Below are 13,975 nucleotides of genomic sequence, written 5' to 3'. Positions count from 1 at the left end.
ATGTAATAATGTCCACAAATGTAATACATTTTCCACAGACGGAATAGTCGCTCCCTACTACAAAACATGCTATTTCCCACAAATGTAATAACTGTTACGTTTGCAGGGATTTATTACATTTGTTGGGAAGTGAAAATCTTTATTGTGATAACTTCCCACAGATGTAGGCTAATAAGACAATGAATAACTTTGATATGCTGCCAAAATATGTGTCTTGAAGAGGCATCAGATCCAGAGACATAGGCTAGCCTACTGCTCACAATGTCAGTACATCGAAACAACTTGGAACCCACCTTCTGTGTTTTTTTGGACTCAAACTGTTTGATACACTGTAAAACTTTTCAGTGTGAATTTACAGTATTTTACTGGCAGCAGCTTCGCCAGCAAAGTACTGTATTTTTTACAGTTTATTGCTGTATTTTTGAATAAAAGTATATTACTGTAATTGAACATTCAGTTTATTACTGTAAATTTACAGTACTTTACTGGCCACAAAGTACTGTATTTTTACAGTTTATTGCTGTACTTTTGAATAAGAGTATATTACTGTAAATGAACATGCAGTTTATTACTGTACAATTTACAGTACTTTACTGCCCACAAAGTACCATATTTTTACAGTTCATTACTGTAGTTTTGATTACAGTATATATCCTGTATTTAATGATAATTAAAATAGGTTACTGTAATACCACCAGCACTACTACTATGAAAAATGACAAGAAGACATTTATGCAGCTCCTTCTCAAATATTTATTAAACACACTCATACATGCATTTTGGCTTACATTTTTCTGTTATAAGCGTGTTTATTGGGGCATGCAAATGAAATTGAAAAAAATATAGGTGATTAAGAGGCAATAACCACTGATAAGGAACATCAAATAAACTGCTTTTAATTACTGTAACTTGCTGCAGAAGAGCAGCATTCTAGTTGCATGAGTGTATAAGTATAGAGTGAACACAAAACAATTATGCAACTGTTTTTCTTGAAACGTTTTTTAACATTTTTTTCTTGAACATCAAACTGAGTTCCTTGTGTTCCATGAGAATGAGATGACACTGGGGTTCAATCACTGAATGAGTGAGAGTGTGTGTGTGTGTGTGTGTGTGTGTGCGCTCGCGTGCATGCGTGAGTGCATGCATGCATGCTCAGATAAAGTTCCACTTGAAGTCACTCAGCTTTTTGATGAGTGTGCAGACATGTGGTTTCACTGTTGTTGCCTTCTTCTTCACCATCTTTCCGCTCTTCTTACTGTGCACCATCTCATTGCTTGCTTTTGTGCCCCTCTCTGGATTGATGTCAATGCAACATCTGAAAAACAATGGAGGATGACAAAAATATTCTTTAAGGTGATATCACTCTATGAATGAGACATGTCAAGCAAGATCTGTTCAGTAAAAAGTAGTGATGCAGAATACTGAACCATATAATTGTCATATTTCACTAAGTGGAAACTGTAGGAACCATGACTAGGTGTTTGGATATTGGTTTGGCGATTATGAAAAGTGAATCAAGTCCAGCTGTGTGGTAGTAGGTGTGAAAAAGCTCCTACCTCTGAATGAATTCCAACGTGCATGCAGCATCATGTTGATACTGCATGTTGAAATTGTAGTAGGACGAGAAGAGCACAGCGAGACCAAGCAAAAAGGATGTTCCCTCACACATCACTTCTTTTTCTATGCTCATCATCCATTGGTCTGTCTGTGTCACTGGACCTGAAAAAAAGATTAGAAACATAACAATTAATACAAATGAAAAAAATAAAGCATTGTTAAGACTACAAGATTTTCTGTGTCGTCAGATAGCCGTGCTGTTCACACTAAACAACTCTCTCTTGTAATCGGGAGTCTTGGAAGTCTTTGTGCTGTTCACGTTACATGACTGATCACCAGCAGGTGTCGCCAATGGTTCTGTCTGGTCTCTAAATGTTTTTTTTTTATTTAATCAAAAGCTAACCCTGATTATGCTATAAACATCTGAAATTATGCTTCATAAGAGCAAAAAGTTTAGAAATCAAAGGAGGAAAACAGTCAGTCTGATCCCAATTTTATGAAAGATGCAAGTTATAATTTCAAGCACTTTCAAGCATTTAAACTAAAATTCAAGCACTTTTCAGACTTTGACAACAACATCACTAAAATTCTAGCATTTTCAAGGATTTCAGGCACCCATACAAATCCTGCACTTTATAAAGGGGAAAAAAGTAAGAAAAGAAAGAGTGTAGCTGTACATATTTTATTTCATTCATTCATCATTTACTTACCAACCACAATCAGCCGTGGTGTGTCAGGCAATGGGACAGTCATCTGCACAATGGCTGGCGTGGCAGACACCTTACAAAAAGGCACAGAAACAAAATGATTAACAGTACGGTACCTTGCAGATGCACGTTAAATATTAAATATACTGTCCTAGAATTCTAAAATAATGGAAAAGACCTAATGTTAAGAAAGAGGAAGATGTTGAACAAATGAAATACTGTTGTTTAAAATAGACACTGTAACAAAGATAACCTTACATCAGTTTCTATTATAAGGGCATCCAGTGGCTCCTTGAAGTGTGCCATCAGAACCGGCAGGATGTTTAAAGCAGTCACACTGCAGTCACTCCTGTAGAGAACAGCCTTTACATCAGCATTTGTTGGGTTTTGTTTGAAAAACTCCAGAATGTTTCTGCCATGCTCTTCAAGAAAGGCCTCCATCTTTCGGACAACTGGAATATTGGTCAGCAGTTCAAAATGAGCGCACATCTGCCAAAGCTGGTGCTGGACTGGCATTTATCATTTGCCGTTGCAAGCAATATGTTGCCTCCATGAGCTGTAACACTTCTGCTCTTTCCATTCCTGAGGAACCTTCATGTGAAAAGATCGCTATCAGCTTTTGTCTCTTATTTTCCAGAGATTCTTCTGTCTCCTCAGGTGGAGGCTGAGTATCTGAACTGACTTTTGAAAACTGATTTTCTTCTTTTATCAGTTTTCAATGTACCAGTGTTGCATGCATGGAAAAGATCCTCTGACTTTAGGGCATCCACAATACTATTCATATCAGCCTCAGAAATATCTAGAGTCACCAACTTCTCTTTGAGCTTGTGAAATAGATGAGACTGGCTGACATCATGCACGTCCTGTAAATCTTCCATAATGGTCTGGATTACTGAGGATGGGAGTAACAGTTTTGCCTGGAGTTTAAGGTAACACAAAGCCAAACTGTTTAAAAAGAGGGATTCATCAGCACGCTCGGGAAAAACATCTGATTGCTCTTCCTCTCTATCAGCATCATCCAGAACATTACCTTGCATATTCATGTTCTCTGCCTGTTCACCCAAACACTCTGCGTGTGTAACTGCTCCACTAACAAAGGTCAAAGAGCTTGAAATATATTTTTTGTGAGTTCTTGATAAATGAGATGAAAATGTGGACACCACAAAGAACCGTTTACCACAGTTTCTAAATGGACAAGAAACTGTCCTGCCCTCTCTGATGTGTCCCTTCAAGTGAGACAGTAAATTGTTAACACTGTCACATCTTACAGTGCAAAAATCTACATGACAAGACAGTGTGTCATTAGTGCATTGACCTGAAAAGCCACTTTCATCTGATGCCCTTTGGCCTTTAGCTTGGTGATCGCTGTACACATGTGTTTTAAAAACACTTACTTTTCGGAATATGTGCTTACAATCAGGTAGAGCACATTTGAAGGTCAAGTTTCGGACATTCTTGTGAATTTTCATATGCCTCACAAATGCAAATTTTGTGTCACAGCTATGACCACAGAGTTCACAATGAAACATTTTGTAAAATGGAAGAAAAGTTAAATGAAATGTAATTTATTTGCCTATTTTGCAGGGAAAAAATTGTGGCCAGGAACTCTGACTTGGTGAAAACTGTAAACGTATAAGAAAATTCACATTAGCTTACTAATATACCTCTTTTACACCGTGGTCTGTCTTGGCGTCCTGTGTCGGAGTTTGAGTGGCTTAAACTCTGTTAAACTTAAACTCCGTTAAGCTAGCTGCTTAAGGAGGAGAGAGAGATCCTACAGAACAGAGTAACGGAGTAAACGGAGTTCAGGCTAGCAGAGGAGGAGAGGAGGAGAGAGAGATCCATACAGATTGAACAGCGAGACGAGCACTCACTCTGTTTCCGAGAAGTGACGATGGAGCAAAGACCGCTCACTCCGTAACTCACTTATATTAGGCCTTCAAATTTACTTTAAACTTGCAAACAACTTGCTGTTTTAAGGCCAACATGCACTAATACTTGCTAGCTTACCTTTACAATATCGCAAATATGAAGCTTTTCAACAGCCTTGTTATAATAGGCTACTGTTCTAAAAGGCAGAAAATTAAACAGCAGAAAATCTTTGCATCTTATACATTTTAAAGGTTGAATAAAAATGATTACTTACTCGGTGGAGGTTGTCGATGCAGCTCTGGACACAAGAGGCTGAGCTGAGTGCAGCCTGTCTGTGGCAGAGACTCACAGATCTGCTACAAAGTTTAAGTTTAAATAAGACGCAAGTTGCATTCAAGCTTTTGCCAGAAAATAAAAGAAACTCTTCGCTGCGTTCGCTTTGTCTTTTTTCCCCGCACTTTTTCTCACCTTCCCAAGATTCATCGCTGTTTCAAATTTACAGTAAATTCCTGTAAATTATGGAATTCTCTTAAATTACAGTAATCAGTTTGCATTGCAGTTTACAGTATTATACTGTATGACACTAATACAGTAAAATACTGTTCAGATTTTACTGTGAATTTACATCAAAGTCTTACAGTGTACAGCTCCCAAGGACTTTCATCTGTTCCTTGTCTAATTCTTTCAAGAGGAGTAAAGTCAATTTGTTGCATTACCTCGTGTTTAACTGCTAAAGCTATGACACTGTAACATGTCTTAGCTTCCTCTGGTGTCATTCTGGCAAACTCTGTGGGATCGTGGGGGATTTCACAAGCATTGAGCACTTTGTCTTTCAAATCAGGTGGCAAAGTCGACTTTAACAGTTGCATCATAGCGTGCATATGAGGACTGTAGATCATGCACACCAAACTCCATTCTTCTAACCATTTTTGTTTATTCGTCATTACGTCTTTGGGAAAATGTCTGACTATGGCTTTTAGCTCCCTGCGGCTCCAAGGTTTGTAGACGACATCTTTTCCCATTGTTGAGCTAATTTTGTTGGGTTTGTTTTCTTTGGTTTTCAACCACTTATTTATTTATTTATTTATTTATTTATGTACTTATTTATTTACTTACTTACTTACTTAGTTATTCATTCATTCATTTATTTATTTATTTATTTATTTATTTATTTATTTATTTATTCATTTATTTATTTATTTATTTATTTATTTATTCATTCATTTATTTATCTATTTATTTAAACCCACCCTTGTTATTCTACTTCATTATTTGACTCAGGTCTTGGGTATTCAACAACTCAGTCATCACCAGTGTTATGAACACTGGATTCTTTTATCTCTCACACAGAATAAACACTTTCTATTTTCATTTTTTTTTTCTATGTATTTTTGTTTTAGTGTTTCTACAGGACATTTGATTGTCCGGCTTAATCTTAGTCTGCATTGTGTTTTTTTTTTTCTTCTTCTTCTTCTTCTTCCTCTCCTTGTTCTAAGTGAGCTATTAGCTTTTTATTTTGATCTGTAAGAGAAACCATTTTAGATTCTGCACAGGCACAATGTCTCTCAATTTCTACATTAAATTTCTTATTAAATTTTATAATCTAACTTGACTCAATTTAAACCAATGTCGCAACAACTGACAAACAAACAACAAACAAAAACTAGCGTTAAACAAAACAAAACCACAGGAATTTCAACACTGACCAGACCATCAGACCAACAGAATCACCGAAATTCTACACTGGTCTTTTCTATGAGACTAATAGAATCACAGGGGTTTTCAACACTGATTTTCCATCAGAGCAAACAGAATCACAGGAATTAAGACCTGATTGTTTGCAGCAAAACAGACAAAACCAAACAAAGTTCAGACCTGGTCTTTTCTATCAAAAATGACAGAATCACAGGATCTTTAAAACAAAACAGAATAACAACACCACAGGAATTTCAACACTGATATTTTCTATCAGACCAACAGCATTACAGAAATTCGACACTGGTCTTTTCTATGAGACTAATAGAATCACAGGAATTTTCGACACTGATCTTTTCTGTTAGAACAGAATCACAGGGGTTTTCAACACTGATTTTCTATCAGAGCAAATAGAATCACAGGAATCTAGACCTGATTGTTTGCAGCATAACAGACCAAACCAAACAAACACATGCAGAAAGAGAAAATTGCCACTAAGATCATTTGTTGCATTCAAATGCAAGAGACAGCACTTGATGACATGAAGCACACAAAAGATGATATATATAGGGGTGTGTGTGTGTGTCGCAGTGTTTGACATTGTTATTTATTGTGTTTGTAGACAGTAGTTCACTGAAAAACCAAAAACCAAAAAAAAAAAAACCACATGGGCTCTGCCTTGATGCGGTGTGGGGGCTTAAAGCTTCTGTGATCTCCTGGTGTCTTGAAGAATCTCCAGAATCACTGAGGCTAAACCAAAGAGTCTCCAACATACAGCTAAACTTAAACTAAAAATGCCTCCCTGCCTTCCAACAACACATTTGTGGTTTCATGTCGTGCTTCTGTTCAGCTGGCAGGTGCACGATTCACATACTCATTTCTGAAGGTGGAGATGGAGGGAAGTACCGACACTCTGTCACAGCGGCTGAGAGGGAAGAGCTGAGAGGCAGCGATGGTCCTGTATCCCACCGCGGCTTCTCCCAGACAGGTGCGTCAGTGCCGAGAGACAAGAAGGTCAGTGTGAAAACCAGGGATACCTTAGCATTTTGATTTGAACCAGGAGTTCCTGGGTTTGCTATTGTAAAAGCACAATCACAGTAAAGATATTTACAATAAGTCAGCCCCTTCCCTCAAACTAATGGCAATTTGTACCTTATTATTGCCCATGGAAATGGGCTTGTGGATCTGTAATTGTGTCATGACTTGTGGCTGATGTAGAAGTTTCTCTTCCATGTTGTGTGCACATGTGCTTTTAGAAGTGTTGCCCATGCTATTTGATACATGATATTTTCAACAGATGCTTCATGTGTTGTTCTTACATCCAGTAAATTAAGGTTGCAACTGGTTCTTAAGACATGTTTTATTTTGCAGAGATTTTTGGAGAGAGGTAGAGCTCGAACTGAAATAACTTATTTTAACATGTATTCACTCAATTTCAAGATTCCTGGACATGTTGAGGCAAAAAAAAGTCATCGATCAACTGAAGATTATACCATTCATGCACAGATTAAAAAACAAGTGAAGACATTTTAAAAGAAGATAATCCAGGTAACATATCTAAATCTGAGATTTTATATCTTGGCAAGTGCAGAATTAATTGCAGTGTATCTTTTATTATTTACCTGAACACCGTGAATTTAGCAGTTAGCTAGTGATTTTTGTGCTGAACTGTAAGTTGTCAAAAGGAGAATTATGTGAAGGTCACTGCCAGACTGATAAAGTGTCAGGCAACCTTAAAGGAGGACAGTGGCTGTCAGCAGCCCAGATGTGTTCCACTTGTGGTGTCTTTTGCAGCAGCTTTCCACAGCCAAATCCTAAGTGTGGCGGCTGCAGTTGGCCTCTACGTCCACAAGGTGTCATGCTCACCAACGTCAGCCTCACCATCTGCGCTTCTTCATCATATCTGCTGCACTCTGTCACCACCACCACAGGATAAGACATTTTGACAGGAGTGCACCCTGGTGCACTACATCGTATGTGCTGTTGTCTGTTGCAAGTGATTTTGACCATCACATTTGTGCCACACCAGATGTGCTACAATGCTGCATTTTCAGGGCTGTGTGTGTGTGTGTGTGTGTGTGGTTTCACATGTTTTGGAGTAGTATGTGACAGACATCCATTTCAGTGTGTTCATGATATAGCATTTAAACATGTATTTTGACATGAGTTATGTGGATGAATTGTAAGCTCTCAGGTGCCTGTCACAACTGTAGGCCATTGCATGAAGTTGCAGAGCCCACAAGTCTCACCTGCCAAGGCCGTGGCCATTCATTTTTACATTGTGACCTGTTGACCTGTCAGCCTAATCCTGTGTGTGTGTGCGTGTTTGTGTGTTTTCATGATGTATCATTTATTGAGAATGTTATGACTGTATACATGTATTTTGATGCGCACCGCTCCCTTTGTCTGTGGATATGGGGTTATAGGTTAAACTCAGGATTGGGGTCAAAGGTCAAAATCAGGGTTGGGTTTAGAATCAGGGCTGGAGTGAGGTTAAGTTTAGATTTTAAGATCAGGGTTGGGGTCAGGTATAGGGATGAAAACCACCCAAAGTCGGTCTTTTTGTGAATAACTCAAGAACGAAAAGTCCAGTCGACTTCAAACCAAGTTCTAGGCCCATTTTAGGCAGTTCCGGACCATCTGGTACTGCTCGCAAGTCAATTGGACCTACGGAAGCCGAGATATAGCAAAAAGACCCATTTCGAAGTTGGTCTTTTTCGAATAACTCGAGATAGAGAGAGATGGTTCAGGTATCCAGAGACTCGTCTCAACGAGGCGCATCCGTAGATACATCAACTTCCTAAGTCGGACTTGTAGTTTTTGAGAAATTTCCAAAAAACCCCGATCCATAGGACTTGGTCGGATGGAGCTGAAACTTTGGCTATAACTGGGTCCAGGAGAGACCTAGAGAGTTGAGTGGTGTCGGGTTTTGTTCGTCTCGCCGAGAGCTTTCCATAGAGGTCTGAAGCGTCCGGATTGGACCAGCGGTTTTCGGAGCTATGAACTTGAGAAGGTTGTTATTTTTGCTGACCTACATCGTCTAATAACTTTTGATAGGAAGGTCGTAGGAAGATGTGTGATGTGTGTGCGTTGGACTCGGGATGGCCTGGCGGTGTTATTTCATGTGTATTTTTTCCAAAGTTGTTTCTTGCTTCTTTTCTCCACTAGTTGGTAGATGGTAGAAAGTGGCCTATTCTGAAAGCCCTCAAAGAGCTCTATAACATATGCAAAAATCAGGCCTTTAGCTGGTGTCTAAATATTGATGTTCCCAAATGATGTGAAATTTTGGGGTCCATGAAAACTTGTAGCCATTGACCCCCTCTGCCAGGCTTGGGCCAAAGTGGGCCGCTCACCCATACTTGGTCATAGAGACTGGCCAAAGACAGTTTCGGAAAGGTCTCGGGGAGCTGGATGCAGCTGTACCACGACGGGAGCTGTGCGTTGTTCCTGCGCGGCACCAAAGTTAGAAAATTGGTACCTTGTCAAGGTTGATATTTAAGCAAGGCGAGCAGTCAGAGATGTGGTGGAGGCATCCATGGAACCATCTGACAGAGCTTTCCTACATACGTGCCCCCCAATGTGCCGGACCTTTGTGGACCAAACTTGGCAACGATGGGTGCTACTGAGAAGACATTGACGGTGGGCATCAGGCAGTCCATGGACTGCAACATATGTCACTCCCGTCCCTCACTGACCACTTTTGGGCCAAAGTGTGTGCACTGTAAGACATTTCAAGCTGTTTCAACTTGCAAATGAGAGTTCACCTGCTGCCTTGAAAACGCAAGTTCACTCAACTTGAGGATAATCTTTGTTTCAACTCAAAAGTTGAAGTTCATCAAGCTGATATGACTACAATGTTCTAGTACTCTCAGCACTGTTTTTGAAGTTGTCCAAGTTGATTTAATCTTTAACCACTAGTTGTTTCAACTTCTTAATGTAAGTTAAAACAAAGAATTATTTTACATTATCAGTGCATGAAAACTTAATTTACCTAGTCCAACTAACTCTCATTTCTGCATTGTTATAACTCATAGTTCGCAGTTAAAATAACTCATCGACATTTATACAACTTGCCATTTCGAGTCGAGGATTTAACTTTAAAATTTGTTGCAACTTAGATGTATAAGTTATCTTGACTGATTCCATGTTTGCTTATTTTAGTAACAATCACTGAATACTCACAGCCTCTCTGTTCAGAAATATAACATTTATTTGAAAAACAATGTTATACAGCTTAAACATTAGCTTTTGATCTCAAACATGCCTTCACAGCTAAATAGGTGGGTTGAGGCTTAACAATCAGGCTCATGTAAGACAATCAATGGGTTCATAAAATCCTGAGATGTACAAGAACAGTATTGCATGTTGGTAAATCTAAACCATTCTTTTACAAAACAGCTGACTTTTAACACATCAGTCTCAGTTATGATAACTACCTGTGCTGGGGTTGAGAGAGACAGTAAACAGTTTTATAAAATCCAAATATAAAGAAGAACAATATGATACAATGTATCATTATACAATCCCAAAAAACAACAAATCTGCTGGTTCCCACATTCTTCCAAAACCTGTAATGAAAATAAGAAAGATGAAAAAAGAGAAACAGAGTTTGAGGTATTGTGGGGTTCTCCTGAGGCAAATTAAGGGATACCGAGAGCTTTCTAAAACCATACAACAAACCTCCATCTCTAGACAGCAGATCTCTTTAAAACAATACAAGTACACTTGTTCTTTTGTTAACATAGTTAGGACCTCACCAAAAGTTCTTACACATTTTAACAAACCTATAGTTCAGAACAATGTGCAAAGTCTACACTTTTTAATTTATGATCTTTTCTTGACTTGCTTGGTTCATAACTGACTTGTGTTGTACAAACTACACTTTAAAAACATAAGCAATTTGTAAGAACAATGCAAAAGTCCCCCAAAACAGCTTCTTCTCAGTATGAGCTTGAGATGTGCATTAATTTGTGTAAAGGTGTTACCTTGGCAGCTTCATCTATATCTGACCTGCACTGTACAATCTACACTGCTGGAAACACAATTTATGAAGAACAATCCCAGAGTCCAAAAATGTTTTCTTCTACAAGGAGCTAAAGATGGGCATTCATTTGTTTACAGGTGATATCTGAGCAGTTTATTTCTGAGGCCATGGATTCTTGCTGAGCACTGGTCTGGTTTAATGCTCATGATGACCCTCTGAAGGAATTCAAAGGAGTAATTTATGTTGCGGGGGTACTCGATGTTAAGGCAGTAGATTGCGCCCATTAACATGGCAAAGCGTGTGGGCACATCTTTGAGGTCATGAACGATAATCATCTCCTCTGCCGCCACAGCCACATTAAAGACTTCCAGAGGAAATGCATCATGGAGACGGCCTTCATGTCCAATAAGCAGTCCGACCTGCATTCCTTTTATTATCACATCGAGGGTTTCTCCATGAGCCTAATGACAAAGACATACACATCTCAACTGACATCATGACTTAAAAAATGCAAAACAACAGTATACAAATTGCTATTATTACATTTTAGATATTAGTAGCCTCAAAACAGACTGGATTTTGTGGAGCCAATGCCAAAATCAAGTCATTATTTTGTGTTAGTTTATCATTAAAGTAACTTGGTGTTCATTAATCTGTTCTTTTAACCGCACATCAGGCTCACTCTGATATTGCATCAAACATAGATCATGTTAGGGGTTAAATCAGAATAAATGTCAAACATTTTCTGGATAATTTTTTAATGACTAATCAATAATAGATTGTTAAGGCAGCCAACTATTAAGATTGAAACAATTCATACATAATTCATAGTTACCCTCAGAAGATTAAATACAATACATACGTAAGTTTCAAACACTTAAAGGAACAATTCATACTTTACCTTTAAACAATTCGTACTTAACTCCCTAAAAGATTTAAAACAATTCATACGTAATTTCCTTAATTTAAGTTCATGTGTTCGCGTCTTCCGTACTGGCCAGTCAAGCGTAGCTTGATCAATGAAGCTGTATGTTTAAATCAACAGAAGTTCTCCTTTAAAGGAGAAATCCGGTGAGTTTTCACATACATCTCTGTTTCTCGAGGTCACTGAGTACTGTCTACACAAAACAATTTTCCTTTTGTTTTGGACCGACAGTTCTCGGTGACCTGGAGAAACTGAGATATTTGTGAAAACTCACCAGATTTCCCCTTTAAAGTCTGGTGGGTTTTGTGGATATTTTCAAAATCATTATCTTAAACAAGATGTACGTTGTCAATCTGGTTTACAGATGGCCAAGATGGGTGAGGTGCTGAAAAGGGACCTCAAACTGCGATGTACAGCACAAGTCCAGTCAGATTCCGACGATACATCTTGCAACATGTTTGATCAACTCGAAACACGTAAACTGTTAATTTAAAAACTGTAACCACCTTCATCCAATAATGTGCAGTGTTCCCCAGAGAACTGCCAGAGTTTACAGTGGTGGATTATAGCCACTGGTGTAGTCCAGGGTATACGTGCGTATACGGTGTATACCTACTTCTTTTTCAGTCAGCATTGTGTATGCCCACTTCTAAATCCCCCCTGATGCACACGCAGTAGTGTCACACCGATGAACAACATTTCATCCCCCCCAACTTATTCCTATGGTATTAAACCATTTGCCCGCCCTCGAGGTGTACCAGCGTACTGAAATGGATCGCACCTCAACACGGTGAGTATACATGAAAACCCATTGGTCAAGTTAGATTGATTGACAGCTATCAAGCCAATCACATAGTCCCGGCTGCCCAGGTGCTGCCGCAGACCGGGAGCAGAGCATAAGTCACATATCACTGCATGAAAAGTGGGATTTTCGTCCCCGTAAACGCCCGGAAATCTCCCTCATTTTCGGCAGTTCACGACAATTCACAGCCTGTTAACATCGCGTTTGTCTGTGCCACATATTGACAGAAACGAACCATGACGTATGTGGAGCTTACGGACGTGCTAATGGCTCCAATTAGCATATGAATAGCAGCGTAACAACACCTGACTAGAGGATGTTTTCTAGAGATATCCACTGATTTTGACATTACTCAACATTATCATTATGACTTCTGGCATGTAAGTGGAGTTATGTGACAGGAGGGAAACAGAAAGCTAGCTTTCAATCCTTAAATGCACTACTTCAAGTTTATAGTAATACATTCATATTCTTGCATTAATGCCATTTAGGTGTTCATTTATGTAACTTGAAGCTATTTGTTGGAGCTTAAAACTTTCTTTTCAATGAAGAAAATGTCCGACATCAACTCATCCCTGTTACTGCTCTCAGAAACTAGAAAAGAACATAAATGAAAACAATGAAATACAATAAGGATATTGAAATCTTAAATAAGACGAATAAAATAATATAGACTACAATATAGGCTATAACAGATTAGTTAAAACAGAAAAGAACAACAAAATATGTGAAACAATTAATAAAAAGCAGATACAAGAACAAAAGAAAGTTATGTTTCCTAATCAAAATCAAGGCTGTAGAGGTTTGGTCTGAGTCTACATCAAGTATTTCAACACTGCCATGTTCAGGAATATTATCATTGAGTTCTTTATGTAGGATGTTTATGAGGAAGGGAAGTCCAGGTGTCAGGACAAAGGAGAGTTAAGGAGGAATAAGGAATAGTTCACACAAAATGCATAGTTGTCTCTCACTAGTCTGTGGGCCAGTGTTGGTTTAGTAATTTCAGAATCATTCCTCCCTGAGATCAAGCAGCAGAGATTATGTGACAGTGAGCAAATACTACTGATGGAGTTTTGGGTAAACTAAATAGAGTAGTTCTACATGTCACTGTTTCTAAAACAAAGTTTTTTTCTTGGCTGCGTTAAAAAAGGGCCAAAATTGAGAGTATAGCCACTTCTCCAGGGACCACTACACTACTACATACGGGTATCTTTCAGCATGACCACGTGATGTAGCTCGGTGTGAGAATCACGTGAAAACCAAAGAGCTGGCAACCTCAAGTCCTCGGACCTCAAGTCTCTCGTCTTTTTTTTTTTTCTCAGTTCAGGACTAGTTGAGAATTGAGGAGTGCATATGAGCAGGTAAAAGGATGATCAATTATGCAAACATTAAATTTACAGATGTAAGATATTACCTTATTTCCCATCGGCATC

This window comes from Acanthopagrus latus, unplaced genomic scaffold (assembly GCF_904848185.1).
Source record: "Acanthopagrus latus isolate v.2019 unplaced genomic scaffold, fAcaLat1.1, whole genome shotgun sequence".
NCBI classification, from domain to species: domain Eukaryota; kingdom Metazoa; phylum Chordata; class Actinopteri; order Spariformes; family Sparidae; genus Acanthopagrus; species Acanthopagrus latus.
This window is presented reverse-complemented; position numbering follows the sequence as displayed.